Source organism: Lemur catta, chromosome 1, assembly GCF_020740605.2.
Source record: "Lemur catta isolate mLemCat1 chromosome 1, mLemCat1.pri, whole genome shotgun sequence".
Taxonomy (NCBI): Eukaryota; Metazoa; Chordata; class Mammalia; order Primates; family Lemuridae; genus Lemur; species Lemur catta.
This window is the reverse complement of record NC_059128.1, coordinates 107,114,636-107,129,932: the sequence shown is the minus strand read 5'-3', so window position 1 is coordinate 107,129,932 and position 15,297 is coordinate 107,114,636. Positions and strand designations below refer to the sequence as shown.

The 15,297-nt window shown below is 60.1% G+C and overlaps 1 protein-coding gene across 3 annotated transcripts in view; it reads left to right on the top strand.

Annotated features, from left to right (window-relative positions):
* The first annotated feature begins 1,449 nt into the window (after window positions 1-1,449).
* Window positions 1,450-15,297, top strand: part of SBNO2 (strawberry notch homolog 2) — a 49,460-nt gene continuing 35,612 nt past the window's right edge. For 2 of the 3 annotated variants that reach the window (XM_045542641.1, XM_045542671.1), the window contains exon 1: window positions 3,466-3,569. The gene's annotated coding sequence lies outside the window, so the exon portion shown is untranslated. Of the gene's footprint in view, window positions 1,525-3,465; window positions 3,570-15,297 lie in introns of those variants that run through there. The other variant, XM_045542651.1, reaches the window with a different exon arrangement.

The window sequence follows — 15,297 nt, the reverse complement described above, 5'->3', positions numbered from 1 at the left end:
AGAAACAGGAAGCAGCTCCGGCTGTCCCTGCCCCCCCACCGGGCTGGGCCAGGCCTGGCCCACCTGCTCCACCTCACCTGCCCAGGTCTGAGGATGTGCAGGGGCCGCCCAGCCACGCCCCCTGTTTGGTCTCCTGGCAGCAGAAGGGGCACAGGCCTGGGGGCCTCCTGAGGCTGGTGGGGGGGATGGTTTCCAGGATGGCATCTCCTGGACAGGAACACTGAAGGGCAGCTGGAGAACCTCGATATGGACAACCTTCAGCGAGTATGAGATTCTCTGCCACCTGGAGTAAATGAGGCACAGCGCTGGGCTGGGCTGCGGCTCTCCCCTGGCAGCCCCACTACCAAGCCCAGCTACCTCCCCCTGGTAGCTGGGGCAGGTCGGTGGCCTGGCTCTGGGACCCCATTTCTGTCTGTGTGATCTCCCCATGATGGGTTGCTTGATTGTGCCAATAAAAATAATACAGGGTACCTGGTTCAGTTTGAATTTCAGAGACATGGAATCTTCCTCTTTATGATAAGTCTATCCCAAATGTGGCCTGGGGTATACTTATGCTAAAAAAGTATTTGTCATGTACTGAACATCAAACTTTAACCGGATGTGCTGTATTTTATCCCGCAACTCTATGTCTGCGAGTCTATCAAAGGCCCCAGGGGGACACTTAGGAGGTGCCTGCAGGGGAGGGGAGTAGAGGGAGGACTTAGGGCAGGAGAACCTGGACTTCCAACATGGCCTCACCAGAAAAACCACCACGACTGCCACGATCCCGTGTCCCAGGAGCCCTCTCCTCCCGTCACCATGCATCGAGGACCTGGGCCCAGGCCAGGGCTAGGAGGGGGCTGTGGATGCCTCTGGCCAGCTGAGTGGCTCCCTGGGGCCCCCGGCCTATGCTCGTCCATCTGCGTTGTCCAGAATCCCTCCTCTCTAGACCTCCAACCTCAGCCTTCCTCCTCACGACTTCCTCCTTGAACGTTCGCTGATGTGACACTGTGGCTGTGGCTGGAGAAAGATCTGGAATTTTACCTGGAAATACTCCTAATGGTGTAATCCTACACACTGTCTCATTGAGTTGTCTAGACAACCCAGCAAGTAGCTGCTTGTATTATCACCTTCCCCATGTTACAGGTGGGAAATTGTAGGGACAGAGAGGTTAAGCAACTTTCCTGGGGTCACAGAGCACACAAGCAGAGCTGCATCCAAAGCTGGGCTGTGAGCTACAGAGCTATGGAGCTGTGTCCTGATGGCTCTCTAAAGCTGCCTCTTATGATTCCCTGGAAATCCCCAAATCTGACTAATTCCCTAGACATCCCCCAACTCGGCAGATTCCTCTATGCTGAGATGGCTGGACCCACCCTAGCCTGGGCAAACTGCCCCCATTTCGGGCACAATTACCCTTAGAGACCTCATGGTTTCCTGAGGCAGATGTGGAAGAAGTTGAATCCACGCCTTCTCCCGGATCACTTGGTGACCTTAGGCTGGCTACTGAACAGTGCTGTGCCTCAGTTTCCTCACCGTGACATGCAGGTAATGCCAGTCCCTCCCTCTCAGAGGGCTGTCTGGGGAATACGGCTAGATTCATGGGTATGTGACTTGGGCCTTTGCCCTGCACCTGTGCTCTGAAGGTCCCAGCGCTCAGTTTAATGTTTAGCTGTTGCCTTGCTGAAATTCTTTTGCAACTTTTGCGCAAGTGGCCCTGCATTTTTGTTTTTCACTGGGCCTTGGAAATTGTGTGGATGGTCCTGTGTGGGAGGAAATGAGAAAAAGCAGCTGGACACCAGCCATCCCCCAAGTCAGCTTATTCAATCTTCTGAATCTCTGTTGCTCAATTTAATAGCTTTTCATTAGCTGTGAAAAATAGGTTTTTTTGTTTTTTTTTACTGCAGCCTTGAACTCCTGGGTTCAAGCGATCCTCCTGCCTCAGCCTTCTAAGTAGCTGGGATTACAGGCATGCATCACCACACCCGGCTAATTTTTCTCATTTTTTGTAGAGATGGGGTCCTGCTATGTTGCCCAGGTTGGTCCCAAACCCCTGACCTTAAGCAGTCCTCCTGCCTTGGCCTCCTGCTGTAATTACAGACATGAGCCACCACGCATAGCATAAAAATTTCAAAATTGAGATTACAACCCCGATTGCGGAGAATTAAGCATACCAAAGGAGACTTCACTCTGGAGAAATCATTTCTCCTCCCTGGGTCTCAGGTTTCCAGTCTGTTCTTTTGTGCATCAGGTTTGATGACAGGAGGTCTTTGGCCTGAATTTTGTAGGGCAAATAGGTTTTAAACATACTCCTCTCCCTTACTAGACTGGCCCTTTGAACAGCTTTTCCTTTGCCTAGCCTGTCCTTTCTACTCTTTTCTGTCTGGCAAACTCCTACTTGAATCTCAAAACCCAGCTTCAATATCCCCTCCACCATGCAGCCCTCCATGAAGTCCTAGGAAGAAACTTCAACCCTCCCTGGGCCCCAGGCCTGATCTTCCATGTGCCAGTGGCTGGTCCTGGCCCTCTCTCCCCCAGAGGAGGGGCTTCCTGAGGTCAGGGCAGAGAACTGGGTCCTCTTTGGAGGCCCAGCACAAAGCAACATCCGTAACCATTCACTGAATGAATAAACAAGCCACAGACAAGCAAACTCTAATTCAGGGGGCTGGAACAGGTGTGGGAGGCCTCTGGCTGGTGGTGAGTTGGGTCCAGGGAGCTGTATCAGTGTCCTTCTCATTATCCCTGAAATCAGGCCGAGAGGGCGTGGTGCCTCTCACACCGGATCTGCCTAAACTGGGCTCAGCCTGCCCCGTGGTGGGTCCAATTGGCTCAAGTCACAAGAAAACTACCCTGGGGCTCCAGCCACCCTTGCCAGGGCCCAGTCCTGCCCTTGTCCTTGCAGTGAGGCCACTGAAAGCCCCTGAGGAAGGGACCTAGAGGAGGAGCCCCCCAGGCTCCCATGGCCCTGCCTGAAAGTATCCTGCGCTCTCTTGGGCTGGCCCCTGGAACCGACCCGGACCTCCATGTGCGAGTCACCACGTTGCAGGGGTCCGGATAGGCAGACAGGTTAAGGAGCAGAGAACTGTGGTGGGAGGGCAATTAATTAATGGAGAGGGCATGACTGGCGGGCCTCGTCCATTTTAGGTGGTTGTGAGGGAGTCTCAGTTTGAAGGTCTGGGGTGCGTGCGCACGAGGAGCAGACGCGTGCGTGCAAAGGCCTGGACCCCTCCAGGGGGCCCGAGGAAGGAGGGGCAGCGGGCATGTGCACAGCACAGCAGGCTCGATTTCGCCCGCACGTTGCAGAGGAGAAAACTGAGGCCCGAGCAGAGTAAGGCACGTGCCCGGGCCCCGTCACACAAGGCAGGGCTGGATTCGAACCCGGCGCCATTCCGGGCGCCTTCCCGAGACCTGGAGGGTGGCCCCGCCCCCACACCTCCCGAGGTCACGCCCCTGGCGGCCCACCCCGCGGCATGACCGGAAGTGCGCGGGCCCCCAAGATGGCGCCCGAAACCCGGAAGTGAGGCGCAGCCACCAAGAGGCTCGGAGAAACTGAAGCGCCGCGGGCTCCGCGCCCGGCCGGACCCGGATCCGAGGTGAGGCGCGTCCGGCCGCGACCCCTGCCTCGACCCCGCCGCGACCCCGCGCCCGGTCCCGCGCTGGCTCGTCGTGTCCCCGGCCGTGCGCGTCGCCGCGCGTCCCTGCCTGGGGGTTCCGGGGGCCGTGGGGCGGAGGTGAGCACGACGGCGACGCTCGTCCCCCGCCGCGACCCCGCCCCCGCCGCGACCCCCGCCACCGCAGTCTTCCTCCGCGAACCTTGACCGCGCGCTGCTTGGCGACCCCCGCCGTGAACTTTGACCCCTCTGCGGCGACCCCCTTCAGCCTTCCCGCTTTCCTTGGTGACTTCCGACCTTTCGTTTTCTGGTGACCCTTGACCTCGGACTTCTCAGTGACCCTGGAGCCCCCGGTGACCCCCGAACCCGCTTTTTCCTGGGGGTCCTGACCATTCCTCCCTTCATGTGACCCTCAACCCCATGCGCCTCCTGACCCCAACCCTTTTCCCCAGTGACCCCGGATCTCTGCTATCTTCCTGATCCCGGAACCCAGGCTCCTGGTGGTTCGAGGCCCTTTCTCCTCAGTGACCCCCTGCCAGGACCCCCCTTTCCTGGCCCCACAGCCCTGGGGACGCTGACCCTGGCCCCTCCAGGAGAGGCAGACGCGCCTGTTTCCCCGTGTGGGCCCCAGGTTTGGGATGGGGGGCTTGCTGGCAGTAGCCGACCCCAGGGATGGCTGCACAGAGCCTGTCGGGTGGGAGTGTGTGGCCGGAGGTGGCCCCAGGAGCAGCTCGTGTGGGTGGGTGGGGAATGGGAGGCCGGCTCTGTGGGTCTTGCCCCTCTCAGGCCTTCTCCCTGCCACCCCAGAGCCCTGGGAATGCAGCTGGAGGGACCAACCCAGACGACCTGGGCTGGGGGAGCAGGGAGAGCCCACCCCACGCCTCCAGAGATGCTAGGGCAGGGACGGCAAGTGTCTCACTAAACGAAGTGATTCACATTCTAAAAACTAAAATAAAGTGAAGACATCCCCTGGCTTCTGCTTCCCGGAATGCCTGTTAGTCCCGCCTGCTCCCAAACGGCCTTCCTGCCTGTGGACTGCCCAGACGGGCCAGCTTTGGTGCCATCTGTTGCACACTGTTAAGGCAGCTGCCAGGCTGTGGAGCTGGCCTTCGTCAATGTTTGCTGGCAGTTTGGGGGGCAGTGGGTGTTTTACGGAGTGACAAAGTGGGGCCTGATGTAGGGCTGACTTTAGCTTGGAACCGAGGTGACCTGCTCTCAGGTGAAGTCAGCTGGCACGATGGGTGCCCGCTCACTGGCGGTGCTTCTGGGGGCAGCAGGGCTTCAGACCCCAGAGGGAGCCAGCCCGTTGGTCACAGGCATTGAGCTTTATTCCAGGCCAGTCCCTGCTTGCCCAACTGAGAGGGGCGCGGTGCTGTCACAGGCACCCTCCCTGGGACTGGCTGCCCTGACTGGACCCTGGGAGGAGAGTGGCAGGGACCTGGGACCCTCAGAGTTTGTGGCAGGTCAGGCGGGTAGCCCAGGGAAGGCGTGTGCCTGTCCACGCCCTTTCTTCCAGTCACCGTCTAGCTTACCGGCTTCCCGGTTGCCCTCTCTTGGATTTTCCCAGGGGAGGCCCCTGAGAGGTGGGGTGATGGCTTCTCAGAGCTGTGTGCCCTGGGCCACCTTCAGAGTCCTTGTGGAGAAAGCCAGAGTGAGACACCTGGGTGGGTGGGGTCCCAGGGCTTCCTAGGCAGGGGAGACTCCGGCAGGCTCCCTCTTCCCTGGAGAGGGGAAGGACCAGGCAGGCGCCCGCCTGCCCCGGGGGTGTGATTTCAGACAGACAGGAAGCTCCCAGCAGACGTCTACTCACACCTGTGGGAGCCAGAAGGACCCTGATGGGGAGAAGGGTTGTGCAGAAGGGGCTCAGCCTGGGCCCAGGTGAGGGGCTGGATTTCCAGGGGGAGTCTCTGTTGGGCAGAGCACAGAAGAGGCAGCATTCGTTTGTTCATTCATTCATTCACAGTTGGCTTTGAAGTCGGCTGGACAGGAGGTGTACAGGTGGGGGAGATGACCTGTGCTCTCCGGCCGCTGGACCCTGCGCCGGTCAGTGCCCTGAGCCTCGTGGGGCTGTTTCCTCCCCCACCCTGGGGGTGTGAGCCAGGCAGGCACGGCTGCCTCAGTTCCAGCAAAGTCTCAGATGCCCCTCCGGCATGGCCCAGGCGGAAACGCCGACGCAGCGCAGCGAGCTCAGCCTGGAATAAAGAGGCAACTGTGTCGGCAGAACAAGCCCAGTCCCCAGAGGCCACCTCCCTCCCTGGAGGGCCCCCTGCAGGTGGTGGGGTCAGCTTGTTCCTGTGTACAGTTGGGAGTATAACGTAATCTAAGATTGTAAACACACAGGGGGTAGACAGGGTACGTTGTGTGGAGACAGCCCCCGTGGTGCCAGCACAGTCCCAGGGACTGTGTGCATGTGTGTGTACACACATGTCCCTGCTTATTCATATGTTGTGTCATGTGCACACGTGTGTCGTGTGTGCCTGTAGCTGTGTTCACGCATTGTGTGCGTATGTGTATGCATGTGGTGGTTGTGTACTCCAGCGTATGTCATGTGGGTGCATTGCTTGTGCATGCATGGTGTGTGTGTGCCTGTGTACCCAAGTGTGTGTGTGTGTTGTGCATGTGTGTGTGTGATTTGCTGCAAGCAGGCTTGGAGCGTGTCCAGTGAGTTTTTCCACAGCTGAGGGCTGTGTGGTCTGATGGCACTCGGGCGGGTGGGGTGCAGCTGGATGCCTGCTGGGTGTAGCCCAAGAACGAGGTCACCCAGACCTGGTTCCTGCACTGGCCTGCCCACCGGGCAGTGTAGTGGACTCCCCCAGCCCCTTGGACCTGCCTCCCAGACCCCTCCCCCTGCGGGGGGTTGATCTGGCTTCTGCGAGCTCAGGGGCATCGTCAGGGTCACTGCTGATGGAGACGGCTGGCTGCACCGGTCCCCTCATTTCCCTCTCTGGGAGGTGTGGCCACCTGTCCTTGCCCATGACTTGGACTGAGGTTCTAGACTGGGATTTCAGATGCGCTGGCTCCGACACCTGCCCGCATTGGACTTGCTGGAACCCCTGGGGAGGCAGAGATTAGGCCCCTTGTTTGTGTGCTAAGGCATGGGTGAACCTCAAAGACGTGCTCAGTAAGAGACGCCAGACACAGAAGGACATACAGTGTGTGACTCCATTTATATGAACTATCCAGAACAGGCAGATCCACAGAGACGGGATGTGGATTCATGGTCACCAGGGGCTGAGGAGGGGAGTGGGGAGTGACTGCTGATGGGGATGGGGCTTCCTTTTAGGGTGATGGAATGTTCTAGAACTAGACGGGATGGTGGCACAGTTCAGAATAGACTAAAAACTACTGAGCTGTTCACTACATGAGTGAATTTGGTGGTGTGTGTCTCAGAGAAAACAGAAGTGTTTGAAAGAGAACATGGTTTGTCCTCGCCCCTGAGAACCCATGTGCGTGACCCCAGGCCAAGCCCAGCGTCCCTGGGAGTGGGCCCTGCTCGAAGCCCTGCAGCCAGCTCATGTCAGGGGACGCTGGGCGGGGATCAGGCCACCTCCCCCGGAGCCCCTCACCCAAGCCCGGGCTGTGTGCCCCAAAGTGCTGCTCTGTGAGGCAGGGAGTGTTTTCCGCAGGAGCCTGGTCTTGGGCTGTGTGTGCCTGGGAGCAGGGGCTGGGATCCTGGGGTTTGGCACATGCCCTGGCTCTCTTGTGGGTTCCCCTGGGCCTCCCATGGGCCTGGCCTGACCTCCAGTGGCCGTGGGGGAGGGGAGTGCCAAGTCAGCTTCCCTGCAGGCCCCACCGGGTCCTGTTGCCCAGGGCAGCCTGGGGACAGCTGGGACGGGCCCTCCTGCCCTGCAGGTCCTGCAGCCACTTGTTTCCTGCCACACTGGGCCCTGCACAGAGTGCTGGGGGGCTGGGGACAGGGCTCCAGGTCTGGCGATATACTTCCAAGACCCCCGAGCCAGATGCTGTGTCTCCTGGACTCAGACCCTAGATCAGAGGAACCCCGTGACCTTGTGGGGGTTGGGCCCAGCCTGGTAGTATGGGGTCGTAGTGCTAGCCCTCCCAGAGCACGCACATGGGATGGCTGGGCTGGGGACTTGGGCACGTGCAAAGCCAGGCCCCTCCACGTCCAGGTCCCTAGCTCAGGGCTGGCCTGGGCAGAGCAAGTCCCTAAGTGAAACCGAAAGAGACAGCCTTGGCCTTCATTCCAGGACCGGCCGTATTTTGAAAATGACATGTGCCAGGTTCCGGAAAATGGGTCACTCGAGTTCCCTGGGAGCTTGCTGCCCTGGCTTCAGGAGGGAGGGAGCCAGTGCCCTGGGCCTGCAGTGGGCAGTAAACCTTTACAGAGCTGACTCACAGGCAGGGGTGGAGCAGTGGCGGGCGGCAGCAAGCAGGAGAAAGCCCCTGCCCCAAACAAGGGCCCAGGGCTCTGGGAGCGGCCAGTGACCCTCCCCTGGTGCCTGTCCAGCCTGGAGCCAGGAGGCGTCTTCTCTACATGTCGGGTAAACTGAGGAAAGGTTCACCCCAGGGCGGCTGCCCTCACTGCCTGGACCTCTGGTGCCCCGAGCCTGGGACTGCTCCGACTGGGTGCTCATGATTGCTGCATTGCATGGGGACAGAGGCTCTGCAGGAAGGGCCGGCCGGCCCGTGTCTGGAACAGGGCAGGGGCAGCAGGTTCTGAGGGGCCCGAGCCCAGTGGGGGGTGGGGAGGGGGCTCTCATCAGGCTGCTTCCCATGGTCTTGGCTGGTCTGGGGGTGTCAGCCTGGGAAGCTGTGCCATGAGGGTATAGGACCACCCCACCCTCGACTGGCCCGGGGTGGGGAAGTGCGTTAGTGTCTCCCAGGCCACTCGTGAGGGCTCCCTCAGATTCCAGAACGGCTCTAGCCCACTGTTTTGGAGATAGGGGTGCTGTTTTGGGGATGGGGACTCGCAGGGATGGCATTGGGGGTGTCCTGGGTCCTAACAGAGTGTTGGCTCTGTTCCCGGCTGGTGGGAACCTAGAGAAACTCTGGGGCGAGGGGGACCTGGGTGCGGCTGCCTGATCTCAGACTCTGAAAGCCGGGGGCTGCCCCCGAATCCAGACTCAGGCTTCTCTTGACAAACCAGATGATCTGGAAACCCCAGGCCACATTCCTGTGCCGGGAGGCTCTGCCCCTCCTGGGTGTGTGCCTACCTGTCCCCCTCCCCAGCCCTGGCGAAGATGGGCGGGGGGGGGGTCACCCTCAGAGGTGGATGCTTGGGGATGTCCCCCAGAGCCTGAGACAGAGCCTGAGACCGCATCCCCCAGAACCTGCTGCTGTGCTCTGGGCTGGGTGGCTTAGCTTGGAGAACCCAAGTGAGAGCCAGGCCAGCTGACCCCTGGGTTCTGGCCTGGCTTGACCTGTGGCCGAGGAACCCAGATGCACTGGACCTCTGACCTTCAGAGCCAGAAGAGGGCGCGTGTGTTGTTTTAAGCTGCCACGTCTGTGGTTACTCTTCATGGCAGAAAGAGAAAACGGGTCCAGGCTCCACTGGGGAGTCTGGGATTCCTGCGGCTGTGATTTCGGGGCCTCTCTCCTCCTCCCAGAGGTGGGTCAGGGTCTGATGTGCAGGTGTTTGCCTGGGCGGAGCGAGTGGGCCTCTCCGGGTGGCTTGGGCACCTTGCTCTGGGTCAGTCTCCATGTCGCTGGCCCTCGAGTCCAGCCCACAGCTGGGAGTGAGCCTCCTCCTCCTCCTCCTCCTGTGAGACACCTGACAGCCTCTGGGCTCAGATGAAGGTCCCTCGTGATGCTCTTGGCACCAAGGCTGGACCGACAGAGCCTGAGGACAGCGGTGACTGGTTGGACCGCTCACCTGGGGCCAGTGAAACCTGGTTGTGGACGGCACCAGCTGACATCTTGCTTGGGGCTCTCCACAGGGCCAGGTAGAGAGACCTGGGGGGTTGGCTGGCCTGGGTTGCAGGCACCTGACATCAAGCAGGGACAACAAGGAGTTCGGTGCTGGTGAGACTTTCCTCACAGACGTCAGACGAGCGAGAGCACATCAGTTTCAGAGGACCAGGAAGTCAGGAGTGAGTGGGATTTGACTTCACATCTGCTCAGAAGACCTATGGGTCAGAGGAAACCACAAGCTCAGTGCGTCAAAAGCCTTTTGAAGACCACAAATAAGCACCAGACTCAAGCAGACACTTTGCAGAAGCAGCTGCTCAGCTGCCGTAGGAAGCCGTTCCACACCTGTCCAGGTGGGCAGGGGTTCAGGAGTCAGGTATCGGCGAGAGTTGGTGAGCAAGGGCTGCCCCTGGATCTTTGTGCCATGGGGATGCGGGTGGGCTTGTGCATCACTGTAAGAAAGCCTGCGTCTGTCCCTGGTAAGGCTGAAACACACTGGGAGAGGGTGGCCAGGCCAGGACCCCCTGTGTCCCTGCTAGGCCTCGGGGAGGGGGCCATGCACCCAAAAGCTGTGCCCTTGGGGCTGCCGGGTGGGTGGGTCAGGGCTGCTGACCTATCTTGCTTTAACTGTCTCCGGCTGATCTGTAGAGCACCGCCCCCATCACACGGCTGTGACAGAGCACTGCTCCTGGGGGCTGGTCACCGACTTGCAGGTCTATCCTGCACAAACCGACACATCCTCAAGTCTGTGGCCAGCGAGCCGGCCATGGGTGACCCCATGTCGCTGCCTCCAGAGCCCAGCCTGGAGGGTCTCCTTGTCGGCATAAAGGTTTATTTCACTGAGCATCGTCACCCCGCCCCACCTCTGCATCTGTCTGGGACCTGAGATCCTGTTTCCTAGATGCTGGCTTCCCCCCAGCAACATTGGCACCTACTTGGCCCTGGGTCCTGGGCTGCCCTCTGTCCTTGGGGACGGCAGTGCCTGTCTCTGAGTGGCTGTGGGGCCCTTGCTCCCCGGCTGCTGCTCTTGGCCTCATCGTCGTCCTGGCTCTGTTGCTTCTGCTCTTGGTGTTGGGTCGGGATGACGGGCTGCAAGGTTCCCCCTCACCAGGGCCTCCTCCACGTGCGGTCCTCTTCCTGGGCCCTGTGTTGGCCAAGGAGGCCCCAACAGCAGGGTCTGGGGCTTGAGTCTGTGCCCTCTCTCCCACGGCCGGTTCCAGAGGGCGGGGGCGGGGTAGGCCCAGGGGTCAATGGACCCTGCCTGCTGGGGCCCCTGGACACCTTGTGTGCTTTAGGGCAATTGAGTCTCGACGGCCTGGGGCACTGGCCACCCCGCTGAGGACCTTCAGTGTCTTTGCTGGGCAAGTCCCTCCGCCTGGAGTGTCCCAGCACCTCGTCCCATGAGTGGGTGAGGTTTTGTGTCAGAGCAGAAGGGGAGGTTTTGCAGGAGAAGCTCTGTCTGCTCAGTTACGCACTGGGGTTCTCCCTACCCTGGCCGTCCCCAAGCTTGGGAATCTTCCCTCTGGAAGGCATGGGAGGGGGATTCCACTGGAAATCAGGGTGCTGGAACCCCTGGAGTCCTCCCCAGGAGGGGGCTGTGAGGGCCGCTTGCCTGTCTTTCCTGAGGCCCACCTTGGAGTGCGCCTGGTGGTGCGGGGTAGGGCTTCCCGGGGAGCTAGGGTTCAGACCCCGTCAGGGGCACAAGTGCCTTTCGCTGCGGGAGAAATACTGGCGCTCAGCCCCCAGGCTACCAGGGCCGTGAGACCTGCAGGCTGGAGAGGTGGCAATGCCACCTTTCACCATTGGGTGGGGGGGCCGCTGCGCTTCATACTGGGGCATCGAAGGCAGAGCTGGAAATTCAAGAAACAAATGCACATCCTGCACCTGCCTCCTGCGCTTCCGCATGGCCCCACAGCATCCTCATGTGCAGGCGGCCTTCTCAGGAGCGGTGGCTTCTGCCCACAGTTGGCAGCCTGGAGGTGCTACCACACAGACGCCTCTGGGGACTGTGTGGCAATCTGGTTCCCAGCCCTCCGTGCCAGTCTCACCCCAGAGCACCACATCCTCCACCCTCCCTCCTGCCAGGCTCGTTGGGTGGGCTGGGGTCAGGCCCTCGCGTGCTGGAGCCATCTCCTGGGTCGGTCCCAGGGCTGCTGTCGTAACAGCCCCACATACCAGGCGGCTCTGAACAACAGGTTTCTCCCCAGTCATGGAGCCCAGGAGTCCAAACCCCAGGTGTGGGCAGGGCTGCACTCTAGGGGGGACCCTCCTGCCTCTCCCAGCTCTGGGGCCTCTGGTGTCCTGGGCTTGTGGCGCTTGTCCCTACCTCTGTCTCCACTCGGCCGGCTGCTCCATGTCCTGTCTTCTCTGTCTCTAAGGACACAAGTGATTGGATTTGGGGCCCACCCCACCCCATGTGACCTCGTCACTAACTACGTTTGTAAAGACCCTGGGTCTAATAAGGTCACTCTCACAGGTGCCAGGTGGACGTGAATTTTGGGGGCCTACATCCCCTCCTGTACCATGGGGATCCTCCAAATCATCCCCTTCACCTTTCAGTCTCTGGCCTGAGCCTAGCAGAGCCCTCAGGCGCTGTGAAACTGGGCCACCCCGAGTGCCGGCCATGTGGGCGCCCCTCCCCGTCCACTGTGTGGAGTCTAGAGCACGTCTATGCCCAGCACTGTGGCCTGTGGGGTGCCCATGCAGGCATCAGGAGAGACCGGCCTCAGTTTCCCTGTGTGTCAAATGAGGGGTTGGAGCAGCTCTGGGGAACACTGGGCTGGAGTTGAGGGTCAAAGCGGCCCCTCTGTAGGGTTCTAGTTTGCAGAGGTTTACCCCTAAGGACAGACTGGGCCGAAGGGCTCCCAGGGGCCCCTGAGATCTGACATGGGGCCTGTTCCCAGCTCAGGGAGCCTCAGTTTCTTTAGCTGTATAGTCGGGGGAAGGGCCAGGCAGGGCCCAGCAAGGCAGAGCGTGATGTGGGGCCCCCGAGCTGTGGGCAGCCCTGGCTGAGAGAGGGGCAGTGGACACCATTGGGAAGCCAGGCCAGCTTCCCCCCCTGCAGGGGCTGAGACCCAGCACCCACCTCCATGGCTGCCACCCACTCCCAATTCTGAGCACAGAGAGGGAGGGGCACACCCAGGAATGAGGGGAGGGGCTTGGTGGGTGGGACGGCACCCCTGTACGGAGGATGGGGATGTGGGGAGGGGCCCTGGGGTGCAGTCTTCATCAGTTATTTCCCTGCTCTGCTGTGGCCCCTTGAGAGTGTGGCCCCATCAGTTCAGGCCTGTGGTTTAGGAAGATGCTCCCTTGGCCAGGGCAGGTGGGCTGGGGGAGGAGACATCCCCACGGCTTTGTGTGTGGATGGGCAGCTCGGGCCAAGGGGGACCCGCTGGACCTGGGGGAGGAAACAGACTCATGTCCAGTGCTTCGGGGCTCCGGGGGCAGGTGTCTCGTCAGTTGGTCAGTGTGCACCGGCCCCAAGGGGCCCTTGGGGAGGCCTGGCCCTGGGCCTCGTGGTGTGTGGGGCCCGGATTCCCTAGGCACTGAGCCTGGGCCGTGTGGTGCCCTGTCCTTGCGGGGACATCTGGGCCGTGGGAGGCAGTGAGGCCCGGTGCTGGGGCCAGGGCCAAGTGTGGGGTGGGTGGGGGTCCTCTCAGCCTCTCTTGGCGATGTGTTTACAGGCTACACGAGGATCGAGGGTCAGAGGCGCCAGCTGGGTTTGGCTGGGCACGGCTCGCATGGTTGTGGTTGGCCTGGCTGGCCTCCCTGTCCAGGGTGAAGGTGGCTGAGGGGCACGGCATCTGCTACTGCTAGCCGAGGGCCTGGCAGGCAGCGGCACCATCGGCCCAACGTGCTTCCTGAGTTCACACTGTGAATTAAACTGCTTATTTTTGAGATGGTCGTAGATTCACATGCTATCGTAAGAAACAGTAGAAAGAGGTTCCGCATACCCATTTCCCCCACTGGGAACATCTAGTAAAATTACAGAGCAGTGTCACCAACAGAGTATTGATGTTGGGGTGGGCCACTTTCCCTGGTTTTTTGTGTACGTGTGGCGCACATGTGTCTAGGCATGTTTTGGTTATGTCAGTGTTCTGTGTTTACGTCATTGGGATCATGGCTCTTTCCCCGCTGAACCACCTAGTGTACTATAATTCTGCATTTTTGTCTTTTTTCTTTAAAAATCATCTCCATCCACTGCTTCCATTATTTCATTTTATTTTTATTTTATTTTATTTATTTAGTTTTTTAGAGATGGGATCTCACTCTGTCACCCAGGCTGGAGTGCAGTGTCACAGTCACAGCTCACTGCAGCCTCCAATTCCTGGGCTCAAACGATCCTCCTGCCTCAGCCTCCCGAGTAGCTGGGACTACAGGTGCATGCTACTGTGCTAATTTTTAAAAAATATTTTTTGTAGAGATGGGGTCTTGCCATATTGCCCAGGCTGATCTTGAACTCCTGGCCTCAAGTGATACTCCTGCCTCAGCCTCCCCAGATGCTGGGAATACAGGCGAGAGCCACCACGCCCAGCCTCCATTAGATTAAAAAAGAAGAAAAGGTTAATTTAAAGAGGCCCTATCTCTGCTCCTATGTGGGGTGTGGAGTGGTCCAAGATCATGTGTCTCCTCAGAGGATGGGGAGGCCGCCTGGAGGGGCCACAGGAGCAGTGATGTGGCTGTGCCCACGCTTTTGGGCCAGGACATCCACCTCTCTGACCAGCTAAAGCCACTCGCCAGCGTGCGGGAGGCTGTAAGCCTAGCCATGGACTGTCACTGTCCTCCCTACCTGGCTCCTGTGGACTGGTGTTGTGAGGGAGTGGATAGGCTGTCACCCAGCCCAGCACAGCCCTGCCATCCTGAGGACTCTTTCATGAGCCCACGGGGCTGCCACCACCCACCTCCATGGCAGGGGCGGGTGGCTGGGGCTCCACTGGCTGGCTCCGCCATTCACAGATGGCTCCCTGCAGACTCTCCTGGTAACTTCACCGCAAACCTGAGATCTTGTGGGAAAAGGCTCAGCAGAGAAGTGGAGGGGGTGGTGCCATGTTGCCATTCCTAAAGCGTGGACCCGGGACCCTGGGCGTCCCGAGATCCTCTCGGGGGTGCAAGAGGTCAAAACCATTTGTAATGCCAAGATGTCCTTCCACCCACTGCAGTGGGTACTGCCTGGCCCTGCCCGGATGGGATCAGTGAATGATGTCGCTGTTCCAGAGCTTTTAGGGACCGACACTCTTCCTTTTCCTCTGCATCCTTTGGGCCTGCCCACCCCTGGAGGAGGAAGGGGCTTTCCAGGGACGAATGCTCCTGGGGAGGTCCCAGGAGAGCTCAGACAGAGTGAATTATCATAATCTGTATTATCATAAGAACCATTTCCACAGGTCCACGTGTTGAAGCCCCAGGGTGCGGTGGGGTCCTGGTGGATCCAGCCAGCCCTCCCCTGCCTGCTGCTGCCCCTGCGCCCCCTGGGGTCTGCTCACCACCCTTCAGGGGGCATCTACCACGGGCCTGCTGCCCGCCAGGCAGCACCCCTTCCAAGGCTGGACCCATGGGGAGGCTACTGGGTAGATCCCAGAGGCCTGGGTGGGGCTGAGGGACAGTGAGTCCAGTGGGGTCTCAGTGCTTAGAGTGAGGTGAGGCCAGCGGGTGGGTGGGGACTGCCCTTGCCCTCCTCCCTGCCCACCCCTGTGTGGGACGGACCCGGGAAGAGCACAAGCAGGTGTGTTGGGCGCCGAGGCGTCCTCACTGTGGTTCGAGTCCAGCTATGTGGGCCGGATCTTCTCCAAGCCTCCCCTTTGCCATGTTGGAAAGGGGCATGGGGGGCCCAGTCACACTTGCAGTC